The following is a 26,354-nucleotide window of genomic DNA, read 5'->3' as shown; positions in this document are numbered from 1 at the left end:
GCAATTCTACTAGAAATCAAGGTTTGGATTGAAATGTAAATTCACACCATAGATATCTACATTGAATGGGAATTTCAGATGTGAATGAAAGGTCAATTCAATGCAATGTCCATAAACAGAAATACAAAAACAAGTACAATGTGGATGAATAAATACAGTGAATATACTATACCATAGAATAAACAATCTATATAATATAGTATGGAAGTATAATCGAAATGTCATTGATCCAAATACTCAGTCATCCATAATTATCAGGGCCTATATAATTGAAAATGCATATTACAAGTATTAAAGGCCAATTACCGTAAGATAATTACTATATAATTCAATAAAGAATGAAGAATATTAGTGATTAAGTGTAGCTTGATTAACTAATGGTAGAATGGACATCACTTTCCAAATTTCACCACGTCAAAAAATAAGAAAGCATTAATCTAAATTCTATCCTAGATTTGATTTGTGCACACTGGACATGCTTGGTACTGCCAAGCTCAGTGGAAGAGATTATCTATAGGTGAAATGGCACTCACTTACTCACTGACTGACTTACTGACTCACTCACTCACTCGCAGAACTAAAAATCAACCGGACCAAAAACGTTCAAATTTGGTAGGTATGTTCAGTTGGCCCTTTAGAGGCGCACTAAGAAATCTTTTGGCAATATTTTAACTCTAAGGGTTGTTTTTAAGGGTTTAAAGTTCGTCTTCTAGCATGTATATTCTTCTTCTCCCAATCTCTTAATTATAATAATTGAAATTTCCGTATCATATGTTACTATAGAACTATAATCTAGATAGATTACCTCTTCGAAACAGTTGTTAACTGGCAACTAAATTAATAATTTTGTCAGTTTGGCATTAAGTTGAGTTGACTTTGTTAGGTTGGCACCAAGTTGAAGATTTAAATGCATTTATCGCGGAAAAATTGATTGGGCACTGCTACTTCAATCCTGGGAATATTATATTACTAGCCGTCAGGCTCGCTTCGCTCGCCATATCCATTTGGCCAGACGTTTAGTCTGGACCCCCGACTGGATTGTCCTAACATATGATAAAAATGCTCAAATGAAAAATGCAGGCGAGCGAAGCGAGCCTGCTGATCTCATTCATGGACGATCCAATCGGGGGTCCAGGGGGCGGAGCCCCGTTGCTAGACGGATATGGCGAGCGAAGCGAGCCTTACGGCAAGTTGAATAATATAATCAGAAGAGAGTTGATACAGAAAGAGACCGTGCCTGAAGTCACGCCCCTAAGCTCCCCCTCCTCTTCACCGATTGGTCAACAGTAGCAACGCATTTATTTCTGAATTTCGCCGCTAGGTGGCAGTAAGTACTGGGCCATCTTCAACTCATTTCCTCTATATTATCTAGTTGGCAGTAGTAATTGTGCAACTTTTACTCTAATACAAACATTGTAATACACTTTTTCTCGAAATCTCTAAGATCTTTTTCCTCTAAATTATCAAATTATGTTGTAATTGTGTTAGTTTATAATATTGTATTTGGTATCATTGAAATTCATTTGCCAAATAATTCCACAGACATTTCTACAATCACAATATAATAACAGTAATAAAGTTAACAACACTTATAATTATAACTTAATTTGTACTTTCTTTCAAAACTGTGTATTTATTTGTTTGCTGTATCTTTGAATGGGATGAATATGGGGACATTCTTGTGTACATGAGTAAATAAATTTATTTGACTCAGTGGTCGACTTTGTCGTCAGCCCAGTTTGTCGTCAGCCCACTTTGTCGTCAGCCCAGTTTGTCGTCAGCCCACGTTGTCGTCAGCCCAGTTTGTCATCGTCCCGCGTTGATAAGCTATCTCTTAGATGTTAAGAATCATGCGCCTGCTACTCCCATTGGAAGGATTGCCGCTTGAGCCAACTCCCCTAAATATAATTCATTAGTTGTGAAATCGCTTCCCGGTGGAACCCACCTAAAACTGTATTTACACTCATATCTCATCACCATCCGCCTCATCACCCACGCACAAGCCTAGAGCTCATGTTGGCATCACCCTCAGCAAAAAAAATTCACTCTTGTTTGATTGTTATGAAGGGATTCTCTTAATTTTTTATAACTCGAGACAGGATACATTTCGAAGTAAGTAGAAAATGCGTCATCTGCAATGAGAAATAATTTATTATAAAGTTCTAGGTGGGTACCAAAGAAACAATATTAACCAGAAGATTGAAGATCAAGTTAACCTATCTGTCTTACTTTGTAGCTCAGTCCACAAAAGTAACGCTCTCCCAGTGACCCGTTTGAAAGGTGCAATATTAAGCCAGCTACACTAATAATTAGTTAACAGTTAGGTACCCAGTTAGGTCATCATTCTATTCACGATGCTTTGTAGCTGCAGCTTTCCAATTGTCAATATCTCATTATCATCCCTCTCATAGAAAATACCTAATGCTCATGTGATCATCATACTCCAAGAGTAAAATTTAATAATAAGAGTATAATTTAAGGGAAGCTTCCCTTGCATGAGAGAATTTATTGTCGAGAGAATTAAATGTATATAATATTCATAGTTTTATTATTCATTATTATTATTAGTTTATGCTCTAGATGATTGTGTGTTATTTTGTATTTTTCTCCGATATGAAAAATGGTGAAATTTTTTAAGATTTCTTATTGAGTTATTCGTAGCGAAAAAAATCTCGATTTCCGAATTGAATAATAATAATAATAATCTTTATTGCCAATTGTTTTTGGCAATAAAGTTTATTATTATTATCCAATTCGGAAATCGAGATTTTTTTCGCTACGAATAACTCAATACGAAATCATAAAAAATTTCACCATTTTTCATATCGGAGAAATAATGATGTTTTTGTCGCTGGATGGCAAAGTACAACACAATCAACAATTATTCCACTTATTATTCATCACAAAAAACCAAAACAACCGTTGTTTACAGTACAGTGAACTATGATTGAAGTAACCACAATTCATTCACGGGTAACTGAGATAGAATTGAATTCAATTAGGATGATTGCTCTTGTGCTGTACTCATACGGACATATACGTTTACAACAGAACGCAATGCATATTAGCAAATGAGTTTCAGAATTTGTGAGTGGTTATTATTCCGTCAACAAAAATTGATACCCTATATGAAGAGATTCACGTCACACTGTTGGCATTAATTTAATGGAAAGTGTTGTTTCCTTTTTTATGGAGACCTGACATTGCTGACAGTTTTAAGTGAATCCCACTTTAGAGGTGAGTGAGTTGTGCCCCCTTTTATGAGAGAATTTTGTTTCAACAAAATAATAACTCGATCGATGGTGCATGCTTCAGGGCAAATGAAGGGTAAAGAATAGAGAGAGAGAGATCATTTCTACGCTATTTACTATAAAAACTATGTTTTTCTTGGTGAAAAACTGCTGATAGGTAACTAAATTGTATAACTAATATTCATATCATGGGTATAACTTTTTTCTAACTGTTCCTAACAGTTATTATCTGTAAATTTTTTTTTCTACTTGAATCCGACAACTTTAAAAAATGAAAATATTTTCTTACAGTGACCTGAACTAGTAAGATATCAAAGTTATCTTTTTTAAGATACCGAAATCTATCCTGCAACGGAGAGTATTATGTTTATGATTTATGAATAGAGATGCAAGACTATGTTGTTTCGGTTCATTATACTCACAGTCTATGACACCAATTTTGAATCATTCGAGAATTCAGTTTATGTTTGTTCGATTCATAAAACTCACAATCAATGGAACTGATCTTGAAGCATTCGAGAATTCATGAATCATGGATAGGACTCTAGATAGTTGAAAATATCCGTAATCATCAAAATATATTATGATTTATCTCTTTACCAACTGAACGGATATTTGAGAAGAAAAATTACCGTGAGCTTCTCTCTTCTAAGGAAACAGAGAAACTGTTTATCAGATAGATTCAATGTGACAAAAATTGAGAAAGTACTGCAGTTATTCGAGTGAGGAAATCTTTCAACTCCATTTCTTCAAGAATAGAAACGAATAAAATTGATACGTTGTCACTAGACTGGATGAGTATTGAAATTTTTTCAATCTATACATCGTTGAAACAAGTAGATAAATCTATCGGTACTCGATTGATTTTGAGAGGAAATGCTCAATTGACATTATTTTCCGTGAGTTTGAAAATAAATTTGCAAATTCGACTTGTCATTTGATCAATTGATTTTGAGAAAAAGAATGATTCGAATTGATTGACTGACATTCGATGAGCTGTCATCATTTCCAGACACTAAATTATGCAATTGTCTGTTTGCGGATTTCAAATCAAGCCAGGCGAAATTGAGAAGCTTGTCGTGTGATTCGGCTCTCCACGTTTCAATTACCTTGAATCAACTTGACGCGTTTGGATAGCTCACTTGAAGCTTGAAGCCGCGTGTCACATCGCCTCTGAGCTCTGACACAAGATAGCTAACAGATAACTACAGAGCAACTGAGAGACATCTACAGTATTAGTCAGTGTTCAAATTTGCTATTTTACCATTAAAGGGGACTAATTTTCAGTTTATCAGGTGATTGTCTCTGACAAAAGATAGCTAAAAATAAGGTACCTAGAATACAGGTACATTGGTATTTGGTACATTGGTATTCTAGGTACATTGGCTAAAAGATAACTACAGAGCAACTTTGAGACAGCTATAGCATGGGTATAATTTCCAATTCTGTGATTCTAGCATTGGGAGGAATAATGTTTTATTAGTGCAGTATATTATCACAAGTAGCCTACTATAGAGGCTCCATTAAACACTCATATTATGAAAAATACTACGTAACATACTAACCCGTTTTCATTCATACTAGCAGACTATGCTAGCTCTTCAATTCTTTCATACTGTGACATTTGTATTTTATTGTGAATTGTTTTATTTCAGCAATGAATTTCAATTCGAATATCCCCCACAACATCGAAAGTATCTACATTTCTGTAGGAGTATTTGAACAAAGATGGAATAATTCTAGAAAAACAGTTTTCTTCCAACTCTTCAGCAGTATTTGTTTTTAGATTTGACAAGTAAAACTTGAATTTATAGCAGGACTAGAGTTTTCAACCCCAACTGGAGGCCAAGTATCAAACAAAATCTCAAGCAGGAACACGTGGAAATTACAAAAGTTTTCATAGTTTCTAATTCAGATCTCAAATTCTAATAAGAATGGAACCAACTACTATGGAAGTATGGACGAAAAATGGAATTCGCTCCAAACTTACTTGAAACTATATCGTATTTTGAAATTAGTCAAGAAGACGTTTGCTTCCAAAGAATAGGAAATCTCGAAAAGACATTATGCTGTTAGTGTTGGTTTAAGAAAACAAAAAAATGATCAAGACTCGTTCAAGCAATCCCAGACCCACGATGCTTAATTTTTCAATACCGTAATCCTACTACAGTGCAATGTTTAAGCTTCCAAAACTAGTAAAGTTGATCACTTGTGGGGATTCCCGTTTTGATAAGATCTCTGTCAGCTGTCTTCAAATGGCGACCATTGAAGCTTTGTATAAGAAATGCTGATAGTTTGCAGAGAATCTCACTATTGCAAGTTGCTCACCAGTCGTCTGTCTCACGGAGAACTCGTTAGAGAAAAGTTTTCCAATTCCATTGTAAGCTGCAGTGAGATCACTCCAAACTGCCAGCATCCCTCATAAATAGCGTCACTGCTTCCCATCCAGCCAATGCTGACAGTATCACGTGAATCCTGCCACAGGTAACACAATCAAGAAGTGAAAAGGGTTCATCCAGCTATCTTTTCCAGGGGCTGATGGGAGTTTCGGCGCCGCAAAGTGCAACTTTCGGCTAACTTGTCAAGTGGGTGTCGGCTGTCCACCTATTGTGTGCTGATTAATGTCCGTTCTCGATCATCCTACGTTTCGCACAACATACTAAACCGTCAATGGTTAAGCCAGGAAATTGGCTTTGCCGCCTAGGAAAGATGTTCTCTTCTAGTATATTGTGTTTGGTTTGTTTGTTGGTTGGTGTTGTTAGTATTGTTGTGCCTCGACTAAACCTTCTGATTGTTGCACAAGTGAATGGTTCAAATAATGGTGGATTTGCTAACTGCGTAGTAGTTCAGGGAGAAGAAGGAGGGAACCAGAAGAAGGAGAATTAGACAAAGCAGGCGAAGACAAAAGGAGAAGAAGAAAATTAAAAAAATAAGGAGGAGAAAATGAGAGGAAGAAGAAGGCGAAGAAAAGGAGGAAAAGAAGGAGAATGAGAAAAAGAAAAAGGAGAAGGATTAGTATTAGGAAAAGATTATCGTTGGTGAAAGTGATTGTTTTGTTTATTTAGTTCCTTGTAGCTATATGAACTTTTGTCCAGTCGAAGACACGTCTTACAAAAAAGAGTTCTTTCTTTAGGAAGTTCTGATACTATTGTGCCTAGCTTCTATTGTTCAATCAAGGAATAGTAATAAAGAATCTTCGCTAATATACTTGAATAACTCATTCCACTTGATAAATTGCATAAAAGTTCAAGAAGCATTTAACTCCCGATTATTATAACTTTCCTCTCATTACAATTCAATAATGTTTTATTAAATATATAAATCTTGAGAGTGAAATTAAATGTTATGAACCTCTTGATTATTCTGAAAGTAAATAAATTAGTTTCACTGTAGAAGTAATAATAGTTTCAAATACTTCGAGAATTGGTTTGAGTTTCCTCGAATTAAGTTTTGAGTTATTTTTTACTTTTTTGTTTAAATAATAATAATAGAATGTTTGCCCCAAATTCCACTGTAGGCTCCATCATTATCGAATTGCAGTGGGTGAATTGTGCACAAGTACTCTACACATTCATGAAATACTGCAAGTCTTTCTTCCACTTCCCACAATGATGTCTAGTGATTTTTCAGTAATAATTGAAGATTCTACATGATCTGAACTCCTCTTCTATCATCATCTACTCTGGGTTATGTCGAGTGAGTAAACGTGTGTCAGTTCGGCTCCGTCTTCTAACAGATATTTCGTAGGGTTATACAGTTCAATTCACTTCAAATTATACATCTAGTTATTCAGTTTCTCGAGCTTAATTCAATAGTGAAATTATATTTTTGATTAACTCACACTCTTTTTATTTATCTTGAAAAAACATTCCTAAATCTTCAGTTCACCTTCTCGCCTATAAAAGTGTAAATCCACCTAACGGTACACGATGGTTCGACCGAATAGAGGCACACCGAAGAATGAGGTCAATGCTCCGAAGCCAGCTATTTCTGGAGCATTGTCCGAAGAGACCCTCCTCATTATTCGACAGCAAATCGAAGAGTCTGTCCACAGTGCTGTATCAATGGCTGTGAAATCTATTTTCGAGGAACTTCAGGCATTGAAGGAGGAGAACAAACAGCTGCACGATAGAATTCGTGAGCTGGAGGTGTCTTGTCACCTGAAGGTCGACGACCTCGAGCAATATGGGCGCCGACATTCTATACGTATTTTTGGGATCCCGGAGAGTGACAAAGAAGACACGGACCTGCTGGCGCTCGATGTCTTTAACAAAAAGCTGAACGTGCCCGTGACTTTGGCGGATGTCAACCGCTCGCATCGCGTTGGAAGGCGTCAACCACCTCAACAAGGGCAAGCTAAACCCAAGGACCGACCCATCATAGTTCGACTCTGCAGCTACCGGACCAGGAAGATGATCTTCGACGCTAAGAGGAAGCTGAAGGGTTCCGGCGTCACCATTCGCGAGGATCTGACTGCGGAGCGCCTCAAGATCCTCAACGCTGCGGCCGACCGTCATGGGCATAGGAATGTCTGGTCATCGGACGGGAGGATCAAGATCTCTATCGGCGAGGGAGGATCCAAGAGGGTCCACACAGTCGAGAGGATGACCGACCTTCAAAAAATAAAGGTAAATTAAATCATTTCAGGATTCGATTACTAAGGTGCCCTTCACTACAAAAATAGGAAATTCGTATTAAAACATTTCACAATAGATATACCTTGGCATTTTTCATGAGCTGGCTTTCTGTTCTATAAATGAATCTTTCCACTGCTATTTATGATTATGTATGAGGCAATTATTTCAAACTAAGGAGATCCACATTTGTTAATACTGATTAATAATTTATCTTGATATTAATTCCCAAAACTACGTTCAATGCATCAACTACTATACTCCAGAGGGTACTTAGAGAATCATTATCTCTATTCTTACTAATAATTATTACATCTCTTACCAAAATTATTTCCATAATTAATAATTTTCGAAATGCTGAATTTCAAATAAATTGGATGATTAACATACGTTATAGATATGGATGTAATCTATAGGTAAAGATAGTAATCTCTTCTATATTAGGTGTACATAATGATATCTCCTACTGTTGCCACAGCTCGAGCAATAGAAGCAAATGTGTGAAGAATTATTGATAGAACGGAGGGGTGGGTAGTCTGTTCATATGCTTATATAGGGGCTGTGTTTCATTTAATGTTATCTTAGACATTCATCACTAAAATATTACAGTTCTCAATTTACTACTTTTATTGTTATTGCAACTCCCAATAGTTAATTATACTTCTAATACTATATAATATTTTTCACACTTCACCGTTCAATCCTATTTAAAACTCATCTAAAATAATCTAGCACTTTCTCCATCGTCTCCTCTACTTCTTATTTTTCTTTCTAATTTCTCTTCTTGATCTTATATTTATAATGATTACTTGAATATTGTTGTTTGCGATGATGATTATTATTCTTTTCTATTCTTCTTCTTCTTCTTCTTCTTCGTCTTCTTCGTCTTCTTCTTCTTCTTCTTCTTCTTCTCTTTCTTTTTCTTGTCTTCTTCTTTTCTTCTTCTTCTTCTCTCCTTGATTAATTCAAGATCACAATACGATGTTCTATTTCTTATTCTATAGTTCAGTTTCATAAGTTCTTCTCAATTTGTGCACATTCCTTCTTTCTCTTCTTTTCTTCCCCATTGTTATCATTATTTTCACTGTGATTTTTTCACTAGCTATCCAGCATGTTCAAATGTTTATTTCTCTTTCTATATCTATTTATCTTCCTACCTTTTCTCTTTCTATCTGATTACCTTCTACTAGTATCCATATATTATATTATAATATCCATATATTTATCCATATAATATTCGATTCTTTCTCACATTGAATCATACTATTCCTCTTCAATTTTATGGGGATATTATTCATTATCATTTCGCGCCTCGGGAGGAAGACTGTTCCAGCTCAAAAAAGTCGTTTATTCAGGAGAGCAGTTTTAAAATTTTCATAGGTATTCAAACTTGATTTTCTGCTCTTAGAATTTTCTGCTCAATTTCTCTGATTCCAACTGTTTTAGTTCACTTATTACTTCTTAAAAGTGGCCTGTATTTATGTTTTCATTCATAATATGGCTTAGTCTTCCTGTAAATGATTGCATTGGTGTTCAAAATAGGAATACTGAACATTCTGTGATATATTATAGAAAAATTGGAACGAGTTTTGACTTGGAACAGTCTTCCACCGAATAAAGTGCATAGAAACCAACTAAAATACACAAGATCAAAATTGACAATTTTCGAGTTGGAGCAGTCTTCCTCCCAAGGTGCGAGTTGTATTATGTATCTTTTCTCAATTGATAACTTTCTTCAAAGATTTTTCGTTTTTCTGCTGGCTTTTTCTTCTCTTTTTCAGTTTTTACTGGATCCCATTTCGCTCTATCTCCACCATGAACACGATCTTCCACTACTGGATTCCATCTCTCTCTATCTCCACTTGGACTCGATTTTCCACCACTGGATTCCATCTCTCTCTGTCTCCACTTGGACTCGATCTTCCACTACTGGATTCCTTCTCGCTTACCTCCACTTGGACCCGATTCTTCCACTACTGAATACCTACTCGCTCTATCTCCACTTGGATCAGATCTCCCACTACCAGCTCTTCCTCAATCTTCGTTTTATTCACCATTAGGATTATTCATCACCGGAACTCCACACATCTACATCTTATTGTGTTTAGTGAATTTTGTTTTGAACTAGTGCTTTAAATAGTGAAGGGAGCCGAACTGTCAAGGCATGCTGAATGCACTCGAATCAAGAGACTTTTTCATTTAGGTTAAGTTTTATCAGTTTCATCCCCATTTTCCCCGTCATGTGTTGTTCTGAGGTCGGTTCACGATTGGTCTGCTGCTTCCATGATGCCTCTCACTGACACATCAGCTCGCTCGCCCTCAAGTAGGTATGATTATTTCAATAATAGTAATAATGACGCAGGTATGTTTCTAGCAAATAAGCTCCACTCTTTCAAAAAACTTTTCAAGGCTGCTCACCTTAACGTACAATCCCTCAGTTGCCACATTGATGAACTCAGAGCAATCTTCCGTTCTCAGGACTTCAATATAATCGGAATTTCCGAATCATTTTTGAAGCCTAGTATTTCATCAAATTTTGTTGCATTGCCTGGATATAATCTTTTCCGGAATGATAGATTAAATAAAGCTTGTGGGGGTGTAGCAATTTATGTGAAAGAAGGTATCAAAACAAAAGTTTTAATCACATCTAAACAAGAGTATTGTTCCAGACCAGAGTTTATGCTACTTGAATTATCCTTATCTAGTACTGATAAATTACTCGTTGGTATCTGTTATCGCCCACCAAAAATAGGTCATTTCACAGATTTCGAAAGTGCCTTGCTTTCTCTTATGCCTTGTTATAACCGTATACTAGTTATGGGGGATATGAACACCGACTTGAACATGACAAATCGTAACTTTGACTACTTTCAACTGACTACAATTTTCCAATGCCTAAACATGACTATTTTACCTCTCGATCCAACTCATCATACTAATGAATCAGACACACTCATTGACCTTCTCATTGTTAGTGATCCCAATGAGGTTGTTCAAGCAGGCCAAATCTCAGTCCCAGCTATTTCTAGACATGATTTGATCTACTGTGTACTTTCCCATAAGATACCCAAGCCAGAACAGAAAATTATCACTTATAGAGACTTCAAAAACTTTGATGAAGCCGCCTTCCTGACTGATGTGGCTCAGACTCCATGGCATCAAATTGAAGCATTACCCTCAGTTGATGACATGGTCAAGACTTTCGAGAATTGGACTTTGACTTTGTATGACAAACATGCACCTTATGTGACAAGGAGGATTAATAGAAAACGACGAGTACCGTGGATGACTGAAGACATACTTAAGATGATGGGACGTAGAGACAAAGCACATAGAAAATTTAAAAAGACATTTGACTTGGACAGTTTGATAGAGTATAGGAGCCTTAGAAATAGGGTTAAACAGGAATTACGGAACTCAAAGATTAGGTACTTGAATTCATTCATGACAAACAATAGACAAGACTCTAAATCACTTTGGCAGGGAATAAAAGAATTCGGGCTTGGCAAAGAGAAATCGAATCCACATATTGAATTACCATTGAATAATATAAATGACCATTTCGTTTCACACTCTAACCAACGCGACGAAGTTGTCATTGCTAATCACATTGATGATCTTGAAGAGCAGGTTACAAACTTAGATTTACCAATCACTGATCAATTTCATTTCCATCCAATCTCAGAAGAAGACACTTTCAGAGCAATTCAACGTATTCATAGTAATGCTATGGGTGTAGACAAAATTCCTATTAAATTTATCAAGAAGATGTTATTTGCTGTTTTACCAACCATTACATACATTTTCAACAAGTCACTTGAAGAAGGCATTTTCCCTGAAAACTGGAAGTTTGCTCTGGTTCGCCCTCTAAATAAAGTTCCATCACCCAATAAAGTTGAGGATTTTAGACCAATCAGTATTTTACCTGCATTGTCCAAAGTGCTAGAAAGACTCATTCATGCTCAAGTTGTAAAATTTCTAGACAACAATAGTAAGCTTCATAACTTTCAATCAGGCTTTAGAAAATTCCATTCAACTGAGACAGCTCTGCTTCGTGTCACTGATGATATAAGGTTAGCTATGGACCAAAGAAAATGCACCATCCTCACCCTATTTGATTTTTCTAAAGCATTCGATACTGTTGATCATACAGTCCTTCTGAATAAGTTGGCTATTCTTGGTTTCAGTCACAACTCGTTAGTTTGGTTTAAATCCTATCTATTAGGTAGGAAACAATGTGTATCTGTCGGTGACAAAAAGTCAACTTGGAAAAACGTTATGCATGGAGTACCACAAGGTTCAATTTTAGGCCCTCTCCTCTTCACTTTGTATGCTAATGACCTTTCTTCCATTATCAAATTCTCCAGTTTCCATACTTATGCAGACGACCTTCAAATCTATTTAAGCTGTCCCATAACAGAAATTAATGAAACAGTTGGAATAATGAATCAGGATATCAATTCGATAGTGGAATGGACAAAGAAAAATGGCCTTAAGCTTAATCCCATCAAAACACAACCCATTATAATTGGATATTCTCGTCTTATAAACAATATTGACCTTGAATCGATTCACAAAATTAGTGTAGACGGTAATGACATTCCTTACTGTAGCTCAGTTAAAAATTTAGGCATTATTATGAATAATACTCTTGACTGGTCAGAACAAGTGAACAAAACTTGTAAAAAGGTATTCTCAGCCATGCATGCATTGAAGAAAATGCACGATATCCTCCCTAGAAACATTAAATTATTATTGGTTCAATCTCTCATCTTCCCACATTTAATGTATTGTAATTCTGTTCTTAACGATATGCAAGTCACTCTGAATGATAAACTACAGCGTTGCCAAAATTATTGTCTACGTTTCGTCTACTCTCTCCAACGCCATGATCATATCACCCCAGCCCACATTGCTAGTTCAACATTAAAGCTTCCCGATCAGAGGCTTTTTCGAATAGTCAAGCTTGTTAGAGATATCTTGATATACGGTAATCCGAACTATTTTAAAGATGATTTCAAATTTGTCTCTGAAGGTAGGAGGATAGATGCTTCACATACTAGAACCGGAGAAAGTACTTTAAGGATACCCAATCATCGAACTACTATTTTCACAAAATCCTTCTTAGTCAGTGCCTGTCGTGCATGGAATGCACTTCCTGTTTCTATCAGGTCCATCGAGAGCCGAGCGAGCTTCATCCTAACTTTAAAAAAACATCTTTTGGAACAAATGACTGAAACTGTCCGGCCCTAGAACGATCACATGACATCCATCCCCCACCCATCCCACAAATACAAACCTTTAAACCATGTTATAGAACGAATTGTATATATATATTATATAAACTCATGTTATTTCAATTATCCACTGCATAATGCTGTATATTACTGAAAGTTGATAACCCTGATCTACTTTCAGCCTACTTCATTTTATTAATCAATTATTTGATCTTATCTACCTATATAATTATTTTACTCTATCAATTTTCTGTTTTTTTTTCTCTTTAATATTCATATTGATTAAAACTTTTACAATATTCCATTAATAAATAAATCCTTAGTTTAAATAACGAAATTAACGTTTTGGTAGAGAGTTAGTGGGGAGGATATTTTTAATATTCTTTCCGAAGAATGGACATTGATATGTCCAAAGCTCCGCCAATTTATGTAGATGCATAACAATATGATTATTATCTATAGTTATTATATTACAAACTGCTTTTTCATATACAGTTCAATAATTATTTTCTTAGTCTATATTATGTAAATTCATCTATAATTTTGCTGTATTGTAAGCTATTGTATATAAGTGTATAAGCCAGTATATATTGTAATCTACATAAATAAAGTACTCAATCAATCAATCAATCAATCAATCATCCTTTCAAATGTCTCAAAGTTCAACATTTGATGACAAGTAGGTCACTTCCAATTTTCCCGATTCGAGAAGCACCAATTAGTTATCTCTTACGAATTCAAAGTTTGCCATTTACAAATTCCATGTTTGACATTTACAAATTTCAAGTTTTCCATTTACAAATTCCCAAAAAACTTGTCAATTGTAATACAACTCACAACTCAATAAACTTGCAATTCGAAAGTTACTTACTTCCACTTTGAGATTCCATTAAGAGTTGAGTGTTAAACTTGGAGGTGCCTCTCAATTCTGATCTTCTCACCAAGAGAATGAGCTTAATTGCCATTATATTGCTCGTCCGTGGAACTTTTGAGTATTTTAGCGTGGAATTCAATGTTTCTCATTAGACTGTGCTCAAACTGCATATACGAATATCTATTGAACGTAAACTTACGTCATCGATCGAACAAATTAAGTGTTTACACACGTTGCGTTTTTCTCTATTAAAATAATAGTACTCGTACGAATGTGGAGCTTAATTAGTCAGGTAAACCTTTGAAAAATGGACTTGCTAACAATCACACATAATAGACTAGTAGTTCTGTGAACAGTAGACCTCACGCAGTATTATCATCCACAAGTACCTGATTGAAACTATAGAACTTATGGAAATACAGCAATAGACTGGCTTCTCCACACATCTGTGTAATCACATGTCAGCTGATTTATGATGAATAATTATTCTATAGTCTGATTTTTACTCTAATATTGGCGTATGAAGGAGGCTCCTTTTTCCTTTTATATATTATCCTTGAAATACAAAATTTCCAATAACCTTGTATATACGTCGACGCGCAATTAAAAAAGGAACATACCTGTCAAATTTCATGATAATCTATTACCGCGTTTCGCCGTAAATGCGCAACATATAAACATTTAAACATTCAAACATTTAAACATTTAAACATATTAACATTTAAACATTCAAACACTCAAATATTCAAACATTCAAACATTCAAACATTCAAACATTCAAACATTCAAACATTCAAACATTCAAACATTCAAACATTCAAACATTCACACATTCAAACATTCAAACATTCAAACATTCAAACATTTAAACATTCAAACACTCAAACATTCAAACATTCAAACATTCAAACATTCAAACATTCAAACATTCAAACATTCAAACATTCAAACATTCAAACATTCAAACATTCAAACATTCAAACATTCAAACATTCAAACATTCAAACATTCAACATTCAAACATTCAAACATTCAAACATTCAAACATCAAACATTCAAACATTCAAACATTCAAACATTCAACATTCAAACATTCAAACATTCAAACATTCAAACATTCAAACATTCAAACATTCAAACATTCAAACATTCAAACATTCAAACATTCAAACATTTAAACATTAAGAGAAATGCCAAACCGTTGACTTGAGTCTTAGACCTCATTTCGCTCGGTCAATAATTTATTATAGAAACTCATACAGTCTACTGGCAACGTAGGACGTCAAGTTACTGGTGTTGCTTTTTATCACGTAAAACTCAAAATTTAGAATGATGTTCTTAGACAGATGAAATTTATGTAGAATGTGAACTTCTAGTGTTGTGTTGAAATGGGTAAACCGGCCAGTAGACTTCTATAACTAATGTTCTTGTTTATGAGCTGCTTATTATATTTAAATTTACTTATTTTAGGTTTATATTATAGCCAATAATTTATTGTAGGGTTAATTTCAAGTGGTAAATTCTTTTTACAAGTGACTATGAACAAAATTTAATAAGATTGAATGATAATATGTTGATTTATTCATGACTTTCGAATTCTGGGGGCTCTTAGCCCATCAAATGAATCTATCTGTTCTATCAGTATCACCCTTCTCATAATCAACTCACATGCTTATACATTGGTAAGCAAGCCAACACTTGGCAAAATTATTCTATAATTGTCATAGATGATTGAAAATGACTGAAGTTGAAGTTGATAACGTTGAAAATGTTGAAGTTGATAGATGAAGTCACATTTCTGAGCAGACTACTGGACCTTGCAGGCCTTTGGCCCTAAGCACTTGAGGCTGTATGAAGATTAAACTCACATCGCAAACGGTATGGCACATAAAAATGATATGAATGCTCCTCCTATCCTCTCTTTCGAACTCTATGCCGCTAAAAGTCATTTTATTCACTCACAGTGATCTTTCACTCAGAATTCCACGTCTCACCGATTCTGGTCGCACTAAAAACGCTGAAAAAATAACAGACACGGAAGGCTTATCTGTTGGAGAGCGCCAGACCTAATTGATTACTCTTGTACGTGTATTATTTCACTTTCATCTTTTTACTCCCCACAGAGCGAACTATTGCAGCCCTGGAGATCGAAAATTGAACAATTTAACAGAAAAAAGTAAAATTATTCAATGGTGAATTACTATCTATGTTAAATCAAAAATACATACTTCCACTATGAGAAATATTACTGTTTGTATTATAGCAATCGAGTGCATAAGTAAATGCAATATTATTATTATTAATAAGCGAGCAATTTCTGTATATATTTATATATATATGGTTGTATATATATATATTTATGTCCAACCAATTACTATCAATGTTAAATCCAAAATACATACTTCCACTATGAAAAATATTACTCCTTGCATCGAGATATAGTTCAAAAAGATAAATGACTCAGTAATTCTCATATTCTTATCCACTTTAGAGCCTAATTATGGATACTATAAAAATTATATTGGGAAGATTAGAGATTAAAGCATTAATAGATTTCCAGCATTAACATCTATCGACGATAAACAAAAATTCCTGTATCAAAATATAGTAAGAGGGTGAGCACACCTCCCCAAGCCCACTCTTATGAATATCAAAAATTTAAAATGCCTCCATACAAGGTACCCTCGCAAAAACATTTTTTGGGCCCCTCCCAAGAAATTCAAGGACGCAGTGTGCGCAAAAGGACAACATTGGAATCAAATAATTTACACTTCCACTTTCACTATTTGGTTTCATCCACACCTTATGGGCATTGTTAGTTAATTAATGGGTCTAAGCATTAATATCTATTGAGGATAGAAGAGACTTTTTAAATCAAATTATACGTTATTCAAAGATGCTAAGGACTCGGATGAAAAATTCAAGTAAACTCACGAATACAGTGTTAGTGCCATATTACAAACGCGCTGGATTAACGCAGGAATGACATCTTGGTTGATGAATGGACGAGAGACAAGTCATTTATGAATGGAGCGCGTAAATAAAAGCAATTCAGGAAAGGTATTGGAACGGTTCTGTGTGATCCACTTTGGATTGTCAGCATTGATTGAGTGGGGAGCATTGATGCTATTTATGGTGAATTCTGACAGCTGAAAAGTATAAAATTGGACAGTCAATGATTTACGGGGCACTCTGTATAGCAGCGACATTACTCATCTGTCAGTGTCATTTGAACAGAATGTAGCTTCAAATCTACACTTTGAATATTTCCCAGACTCTGTCTGTCTGGAAGGTGAGTCATAGCCTACTGGGAATTGTTCAATATTGAAATGAACGATTTGTGATTTGCTATGATTAAGCTCAACTATACTCCGTACAAATTAACTTCCGACTTGGGATGGACATGCGCAGCAGAGAAGGCATAAAGCGGCAGGGATACAATGGCGTTCACTAATTTCCAGTGAGTATTCAAGCGCTCATGTTAAACTTAGGAAGTTTCCTCTCTGCAATCACAGACTCGACTGACTCTATTCGTCAAAAATTGACAACTACGTTTCCACCTATGACTCAATCCATCACTGCAATTGGCTGATCTCCCTCCATTTCTCTGCGCCGCAAACTTTTTCTAGTCTGAAGTAAATTTGCACGGAGTATAGTTGTGTAGTGAAACCTCATAGTGTTCCTATGGTCAGAATTACTCTAATTTGAACAGTCAGGATTCCTTGATTATTTCATCAATGCCTCCCATTCAAACAATGCTAAAATGTCACGTTTTTTGGAAAAAATGTCACGTTTTTTGGAAAAAATGATATATTTACTTTTAGTTTAAACTATTTTATTTAATTAAATTAGTTCAATAAAAAATTTCAATTTGTGATATTGAAGATTCATTAGAATTTAATAATGTTATTTGTTTTGAATGTTAATTTTTTTTTCTTATTTCTGTTGTTTTTTTTTAGGTATATATTTTCATATATTAAATTTATCTTTAATCTTAAACAATTTTAAGCTAATTTCAACATGGTAGTTATAGGAAAACTTCACGGAAATTGAAATTCAAATATGACAATAATTATTATTCAGAGTTTACTTGGTAATAATTACAATAAGGTGCATGTGTAATAATGATTTAAACACATATTATTGGTGAAATTCATTTTCAACTGTCATCATTCCTTACAAGATACCATCAATGTTTCCTTATCCAACAATACTGTTTTAGAGAGTGTTTGAATAGAGCCTCACTGTAGTGAAATAATTCATTAATATTCCATCTAAATCTATTACACTGACATTTCCCTAATATTGTGATTAATACCGCTGGACAAATTTTCTACTGCATTATCAATGATTTACTCCGGTCTAATATCTCCGGAGTTGAACGGTGCTCATAAGTTTAGATTAAGTATGATTATTTTGTACGAGCATCTTCAGATTGATTAATCACATATGTCTCCACCGCATATATCACTAGATTACGTTGAGGTTGAGCTACATGGAAATATGACATATTAGTTTGTTGTGACAAAATAGGTGTCATTACGATTAAATCATTTCTCAGTCTTGTAATCAGTAAATGTCTGGGGTAACAGTGATATTTGCAAAGGAATAATAATGGATAGCTAAAGTGGAGGAAATCACATATTGTCATGAATACTAGGTGATTTGGGAAGATTCAGCTGATGTGAAGTGAATGCGTTCCACAAAAGCTCTGTAATAGCTGAACTAGTTTAGCTACAATCACTCTCGACTGCACCAGAGTAATTCGTGAGGAATTTCTGATTAAATTAATACTGACGTGATGTTAATGTAAATGCTGGAATAGTTGAAATTGTATGATGTAATCCTAATAAATTAAAATGATTGCAAATTTGATTTAGATGGTTCATGATGATTCAATTTGAAAGTATATCATGAATTATCTCAAAATGAAACCACAATAATAATTATTGTAAATAGAAATATAGGCTGGAGATACTCACAATACATTTTTTTACAACTTTCAAGTTGATTCGAATTATACAAGTGAATGATTTTGAAATGAGAATTATTATCAAATGTCCACATGTTTATTTCCATTGGAATCAAGTTGGAATAATTGTACATCACCACAGTTAAAGTATAACATCAGCCGTATCATTATTATTGGAATAATATAGTTAGATTCCTAGGCAAAAGCCCACATCTACGAGCGATTCAATTGTGATAGATAGACTGAAAGAATACAACAATAGACTATCTTTTATCTCGTCTTTGGTTATCAATATGACTACTCATATTAGCCAAATAACATGAAGTATCGAATTCATCGTTTCGTGAATCATCGTTTCCACTATTTTGTGAATCCAACTGTCAGAATTTCAGCCAATAAGGTTCCTCGGATTTCGACCAATCACTGAATTGTACTTCCCACACAGCAATTCCCAAATTCCTCCACCAATATATTTTCTGATTCTTATAAAATCTATTGTCATACTAAGTGAAAGTTATGTGTTGATTGATCGCTGAAGATCGCTGACATATTTGAAAAGATAATAACAATCAAAATAAACATGATGGCGATAACAATTAAACACCAACTTTATTATTAGTTATGAGCTCCAAATGCTATTACAATGGTTGGGAACCACCCTCAATCACCATTCTTACCATGATACTCATTCAACATTTTTTATCTATTTGTGAATACAATTACCGATCATACTAATATGATTGAGATAGATCAACAGGCTTGGCCCAAAACTATTGAGTTCAGTCTAGCTTATAATTACATCATCATCGGTAGAATATCGATAAGAAATGTATCGAGGATTTTATGACAATTTTTGAGGGAATTGGACTAATAATTGATATAAACACCTTCCAATTCCATGGATAAGACCTGCATCCTCAATAAATTTTTCAGTCTGAAATTTCATTTGAAGAATCCATTGTTAAATTTTAATGAAAAAGACTAAGAAATTGTCAAAAACCACAGATTTATTGATACTTAGAAAGACCGGTTTCGGTTATTACACCATTGTCAATCTCTGATAAACTGACAATTTCTCAGTATCAATAAATCTGTGGTTTTTGACAATTTCTTAGTCTTTTTCATTTAATATGAATAATCACAACAATATCAACGTCTCAACTAAACAAAAAGCATTGTTAATTTCTCTTGAAAATTATAATACAATGATTATTATGATTTCACTTGCAAACTTTTAATAATGAAATTGTTCTTCTCACTTGCAGGTCGAGCGTAAACCAGTTAATAGAACAGGCTTGTAAGTACTGATTGAATTATATTTATCAATACATTAAATTTTGATTGCATCATTCACTCCTACTGTAGAATATTGACGCAATTATATCGCTCTAGAAATCAAGTGCTCTGTAATGATAAAAAATGTCTCACTATGATTATACAATGGAATATTGTATTTATGAACAGTTTTTCAATGAAACTCGTCACTCATGTGTCATGATAGTATTGAATTATATTTATTAATACATTAAATTTTGATTGCATCATTCACTCCTACTGTAGAATATTGACGCATTTATATCGCTTTAGAAATCAAGTGCTCTGTAATGATAAAAAATGTCTCACTATGATTCTACAATGGAATATTGTATTTATGAACAGTTTTTCAATGAAACTCGTCACTCATGTGTCATGATAGTATTGAATTATATTTATTAATATATTGAATTTTGATTGCATCATTCACTCCTACTGTAGAATATTGACGCATTTATATCGCTTTAGAAATCAAGTGCTCTGTAATGATAAAAAATGTCTCACTATGATTCTACAATGGAATATTGTATTTATGAACAGTTTTTCAATGAAACTCGTCACTCATGTGTCATGATAGTATTCAACTTACAACTAGAACAAGAGAACTTATTGACTAATACTTTCTATCTGTGCTATTTACAATCCCTAATTTATCTTAATACAGTGTTGAATTAGTCACAATTGCAACATGCAGTTGTCTACTACTTGTTTGTTAATTTTATAAAACACCCCTCAAATCTGGAGAGGCACTCCCTGACCACTCCTGTGAATGAGCTGCAGAAAAGATCCGTTTCCTGAACGCCGCTGTGAATACAGTGTGAAGACTTTAGTTTTCGTCTAGTGTGATGTTATCTGAGCGAGGCGCTCTAAGTTGATTGTGGAATCCCTCAGGGAAAAGTATGAATGAAAGAGGAAAATCCGACGGCCATGTTTGATGTCGGTTGGCGAAAGGGTGGTGTAAGGGGTGTGAAGGGTATGATGCCCACGTCCATCCTTTATCGAAATTAATTCCACTTCGAGTAATATCAATGCTATGTACTTTGCAAGCGGCTAATTGAAATCCTACCGAAATTCTGTGTTTGGTAGGCTGTATTTACAATAGCCAGGATTTGTAGGCTTGTAATCTCACACCGAATTAACAGAGTATTTTCAAGAATTGAATAAAAATCTCTGAGATTCAGGGTTATATACATCACATACATTGAACGCTGAGCTGTTGGCATGATAGCATTAATTTAAACCAAGATAGATCAGCAGTTGGTTTAACCCGGAATTAAACACGTTATATTAAATGCGATGATGCCTACATGTGATCTTAGATTATTGTAGAACGTAGGCTACATGTGATGAAGCCTTCAGCGTTGAAAATACCGCTTTTAGTAGGCCTAATGAAAAGTCAAGGGTTTGAAGATTTTCATAATACGAGATGTAATTGAGAATGAAAAACTCACGATTATGATGAACGGAATATAACAGATTATTGTCGATATTTGAGATCGCGGGAAATGTAGATATTTGCAGCTTGCATCTAGAAGACCTGATTGTTTTTAATCTGATTCTGAGCCTCCCGCTCTATAAGATGTTTGATCTACCGATACTGATAGCCTAACCAACCAAGACCTTCTGATTGTTCTGATACGTTCTGCTCCAAAAATAGCAGCCGCTTTCTTTCTTTAGAGATCAGATTATACCACAGACATTCTTGTTTGTTTATACTGGGCCACTATTTCCATCCCTTTTTCAAACGAAAAACATGCTGTTTCTGTCGGGAATTGAATTTGAACAATTTCTGGGCGCAAGAAAGGAAAAAAGAAATATAAGAAAAGTGGCAAATGTCAGAAATACTTTTGTCGGAAAAGAGGAAAAAGGAAGAAAGGTTTGTTTTCATTGTGTCACACACAATGTGAGTAGTGGGAAAGGTGGATTGTATTACCATAGAACGGAGGTTGATGTTTATTGGATGTAGGGTGCAACTCCCGTAAACCAGGAAACGAAACATTCTGTCTCATTGGTTAATGGCCAGGTCACTTTCTACGTAGCATAAACTTTTCAATTCCTTTATCAAAAAATGATTGTGCTTTTTTCATTGCACTTGAATCAATTTTCCACAGAAAATCAATTATTATTCGTATTCTTCAATCAATATTTCAGTTGGAGAGGAATTATGTACAAGTGTTTACAGTCCTTTTTTCAGTATTTCTTCAATGAACAACAAAATGTCATTGAGCATGAAATTCAGACGCATGAGTTGATAAACTACCCTAACTTGTATTAATTTGAACCGAGCAAGGATGAGTTAAATTTTTGAAAGAACTACATTCATTCAGTGGTTGCTTAATAATGACGTGGGTATTATATTGAGTAAAGTGGATCAATTATCATCTCTTAATAAGGAAAATGTGTAAAGCTTTCATAATTTTGAGAAATACTTCATATGCCTCTAGATAATGCTACTAGGAGGTACTTAGAGGTTCAAGGTTCTATAGCAAGTTAATACAGTATCGAAGGAGATTTTTACTTACAATAACGGCCAACTCATATATATAATCGCCTGAAACGTGAAATTTTGAATTTCTAATGTCAGAGTATCCTGTCTTTCCAAACTTCTACCTTCAGCTCCAGCTCTTTCCTCCTGAACTAGTTATAGATTTCGAAGACACTGTTCTTATCATCCATTTTTGAAACGGTATGTCCCCAGCTTTCATGTAATTTTCCCACCTGAACAGTCTTCTCTTCTACTATATAAGTAGAGCAGTCATCCAGAGACCACTAAAACAGTTCTTTCCTTTTCTTACTCAACTTTTCGTCCTTTCGCTTGCTGTCACTCTCTCACCCTCTTTCTCTCTCAATGTCTGTCTCTCTGTGTCTCTATTTCCCTCTTCCTTTCTCAACCTTGCTCTCTCCAGAGCTGGCAATACTCGAATTTCCAGCTAAATCGTATTTCGAATTGTCTCCAACGTCTTATGAATAACAAAGGCGATCTTGAACGAAAATAGTGTCTCTTTCTAATACATTGTTATGAAAAAACGCATGTAGATTGTAAGTTGCACTCTAGGGACAGGGCGCAAGGGAAATGGGGATGAGTAAAGAAGAGAACAATAAAGAAGATAAAAATTAAAGTGAACGAATGAGTTGTTTGGAAAAGAGAGAAGAGTTATTTAGAGGGAAGAAGGAGAGAAGAATTGTTTGTTATGAAAAAACACATGTAGATTGTAAGTTGCACTTTAGGGACAGGGCGCAAGGGAAATGGGGATGAGTAAAGAAGAGAACAATATAGAAGATAAAAATGAAAGTGAACGAATGAGTTGTTTGGAAAAGAGAGAAGAGTTATTAATTTAGAGGGAAGAAGGAGAGAAGAATTGTTTCATTTACAACAGGAAGAGTGGAAAAGGGGAGGTGTTCGTGAGAAAAGAAAGGAAACAGAACTAGGCAGGAAGAAGAGGAAATGATTGGGAGGGAGGAAGGAATAGAAAAGATAGAGGTGGGGGGAGGGAGGAAAGAAAGAGTACAAGAGAATCAGGAGAAACTAACTTAGCAAGAATAAAGAAAATAGGAAATATTATGTAGAGCTCTGAATTCGATAACTCTAAATGTGAGATAGGAGGATAAAAGGTTATGAGATCAGGGAAAATCGAGGAGGGAAGAAAAAAAATGAATAAGGAAGAGATAATTCGGAAGGGAGTGAAGAGGTATGAAAGTTGGAGAACATTTTATATGGATTTTGTACGAAGAGAGATGCTTAAGGAAGGAATAGTGAGATAGAAAGCATGGTGACACTGATAATGGGAAAGAGGCCGAAAATATTTGTAAGAGAGGAAGAAATGGAAAGTGGAGAATGATCAGAATTGAGTAAATAAAGAGCGAATGGATTTTAAGTCACCTGTTTGGCTCATGAAATTGATTGGAAACACTAAACGCCAAGACAAATTTCAAAAGCCCTATAATCAAACACTGGGAACTTATGAAAAACTCTGAAAAATTGCGTATGAATTACAACAAAAATACTGTTCTGCTTTGCCTGATGTGGGACCGGGAGTTTTTCAATAATATTAATAGTTTTTATTCATTTTCAGTGTTTTTTTTGTGGGAATATTCATTTTACTTTCAACAATATTGCATGTACTCTGTTACACAAGTAATATTTTGTCGTATTTGCTGGTTTATGTTGAAAGAGTGAACGCCATCAAATTCAGTCTGCAGTCAATAATCCTAGTGTTAATGTTACAGATTCATTAGTAATGGTGATAAATATTCTAGCCAACAAAATGATATATAGTTTTGAAATAATAGAAGCCCTATAATCTGAAAACCGAAAGCACGATGCAGTTCTCATGATAACAGCATTCTGTTAAATTGATTTATACAATAAGTACATCATCAAAATGATAGGGAGAGAAAAAATAAGTTAACCTTGTGCTATTCAGATAAGGTGACACTTCGTCCGAAATAGGTTAAGTCTTGTAGTTGTTCAGTTCACAAAATTTTCAGTCCTTGATTTACAGTGTAGAGTTTTAAATTTAGGTGCTTCAAAATTCGTACTAACGTTTTAATATTTTAAGTATTCACACACTAACTTTGGTATCTACCAAATGAGTATCTTGTGATGAAACAAAGTTTTTCAGTTATCTAGTCCCTAGTTAAAGGAAGCAGCATGAGTTCGGAGCTTATATCAAAATATACTAGAATTATTAAAGTAACCTTTGTGATGAACACTACAAGAAACTAATAGCCTCATTCGGCTGTTCCAACAGTCGAAAACTTTTATCAACTGGAATATAGTTTTTTACTTTTTTGGCTGAAATATTCCAAATTACTCACACTTCAGAGTTCAGAGCTCATATATAGAAACATACTAGAATTGAAGTAACTTTTATGATAAGCAGCAAAAGAAACTAATAGCCTCATTCGGCTGTCCAACAATCCACCAAAAAAGTCTTATTAACTAGAGTAGGCTATAGTTTTGTACGTTTTTGACTAAAATACTCCAAATTACTCACACTTACACGCTGGTCTCATTGATTGGAGTAAAGTTTCATAAGTTCAGGATCCAAATTAAACTACTTATTACTATCCGTACAGGAGGGGTATGCACGGATTTACGGATAACATTACTGTCCGTATAGAACAATAGGTCAGGATGTTCACCTTGAAGTAGAGGGGTTGTTTAATTTGAAAACAGAGCTGACCATGGTGAGAGAGGTTGAAGTTAGTGGTTAGAGGGAAGTGGGAGGGGTTTTGCTTTGTGTTCTGCGTGATTTTGAGTAAGAGAAGGAAAAGAAGGATGGGGTGTTGTTGATGATGATAAGGAGAGGAAAATGGAAGTGAATGAATAGGAGAAAAGGTGATGGAGGGGGAAGAGGATGAGGAAGTGGAGAAAAGGGATTGGAGGAGTAGGAAAAGGGAAAGTGAGAAGGGGAGAGAAGGACAACAAGAGGAAAGGAGAAAAGGTGGAAAGTAGAAGATGAGAAAAGAAGAAAGGAGGAAAGGAGAGAATGAGAAACTTAGTAAAGGAGAAAAAGAGAAAAAGAGAAAAGGGAAAAAAATGAAAAGGAGAAAAGGAGAAGAGGAGAGAAGGAGATAAGGATAAAAAGAGAAAAGAGGGAAAGGAGAAGAGGAAGATGGACATGGAGAGTGGGGATAGAGAAGGAGAGGACAAAAGGTACATATGTACATAGGACATAGGTAAATCTACTCGTACAATATCCAATAAGGGGTATCGGGAGATGGTGGAGGAGAGGGAGATAAAGGAAAAGAAGGAGTTTTGGATGAGGAAAAGAATGAGGAAAAAAATATGATGGTGGAGGAGAAGATCGTGGAGGACCGTGAGAAGAAGACGTAGAAAGATGTGGGGCACCAGGCATAGGCATAGGAGGATAAGAAGAATAAGGATAAAAAGGAGAACAATTAGGAGAAGGAAACGAACTGAGGAAATGTGAGTAGAAGAAGAAGAAGGATGTGAAGTAGAATGATGAGAAAAAGAGAAGGAGTAGACTCATGAAGAGTAAGATAGGGGATAGAGTAGGATAGCAACATAAACAAAAGCTAGGTGAGTGAAGAAGTATAATATGGTAA

The 26,354-nt window shown here is 34.9% G+C and overlaps 1 protein-coding gene across 1 annotated transcript in view; it reads left to right on the top strand.

Moving 5' to 3' along the window:
* Window positions 1-26,354, top strand: part of LOC111052211 (allatotropins) — a 94,299-nt gene that overhangs the window by 7,650 nt on the left and 60,295 nt on the right. The window contains exon 2 of the mRNA XM_039429027.1: window positions 20,234-20,265. The gene's annotated coding sequence lies outside the window, so the exon portion shown is untranslated. The remainder of the gene's footprint in view (window positions 1-20,233; window positions 20,266-26,354) is intronic.

Source organism: Nilaparvata lugens, chromosome 5 (genome assembly GCF_014356525.2).
Source record: "Nilaparvata lugens isolate BPH chromosome 5, ASM1435652v1, whole genome shotgun sequence".
Classification (NCBI taxonomy): domain Eukaryota; kingdom Metazoa; phylum Arthropoda; class Insecta; order Hemiptera; family Delphacidae; genus Nilaparvata; species Nilaparvata lugens.
This window is presented reverse-complemented; position numbering and strand designations above follow the sequence as displayed.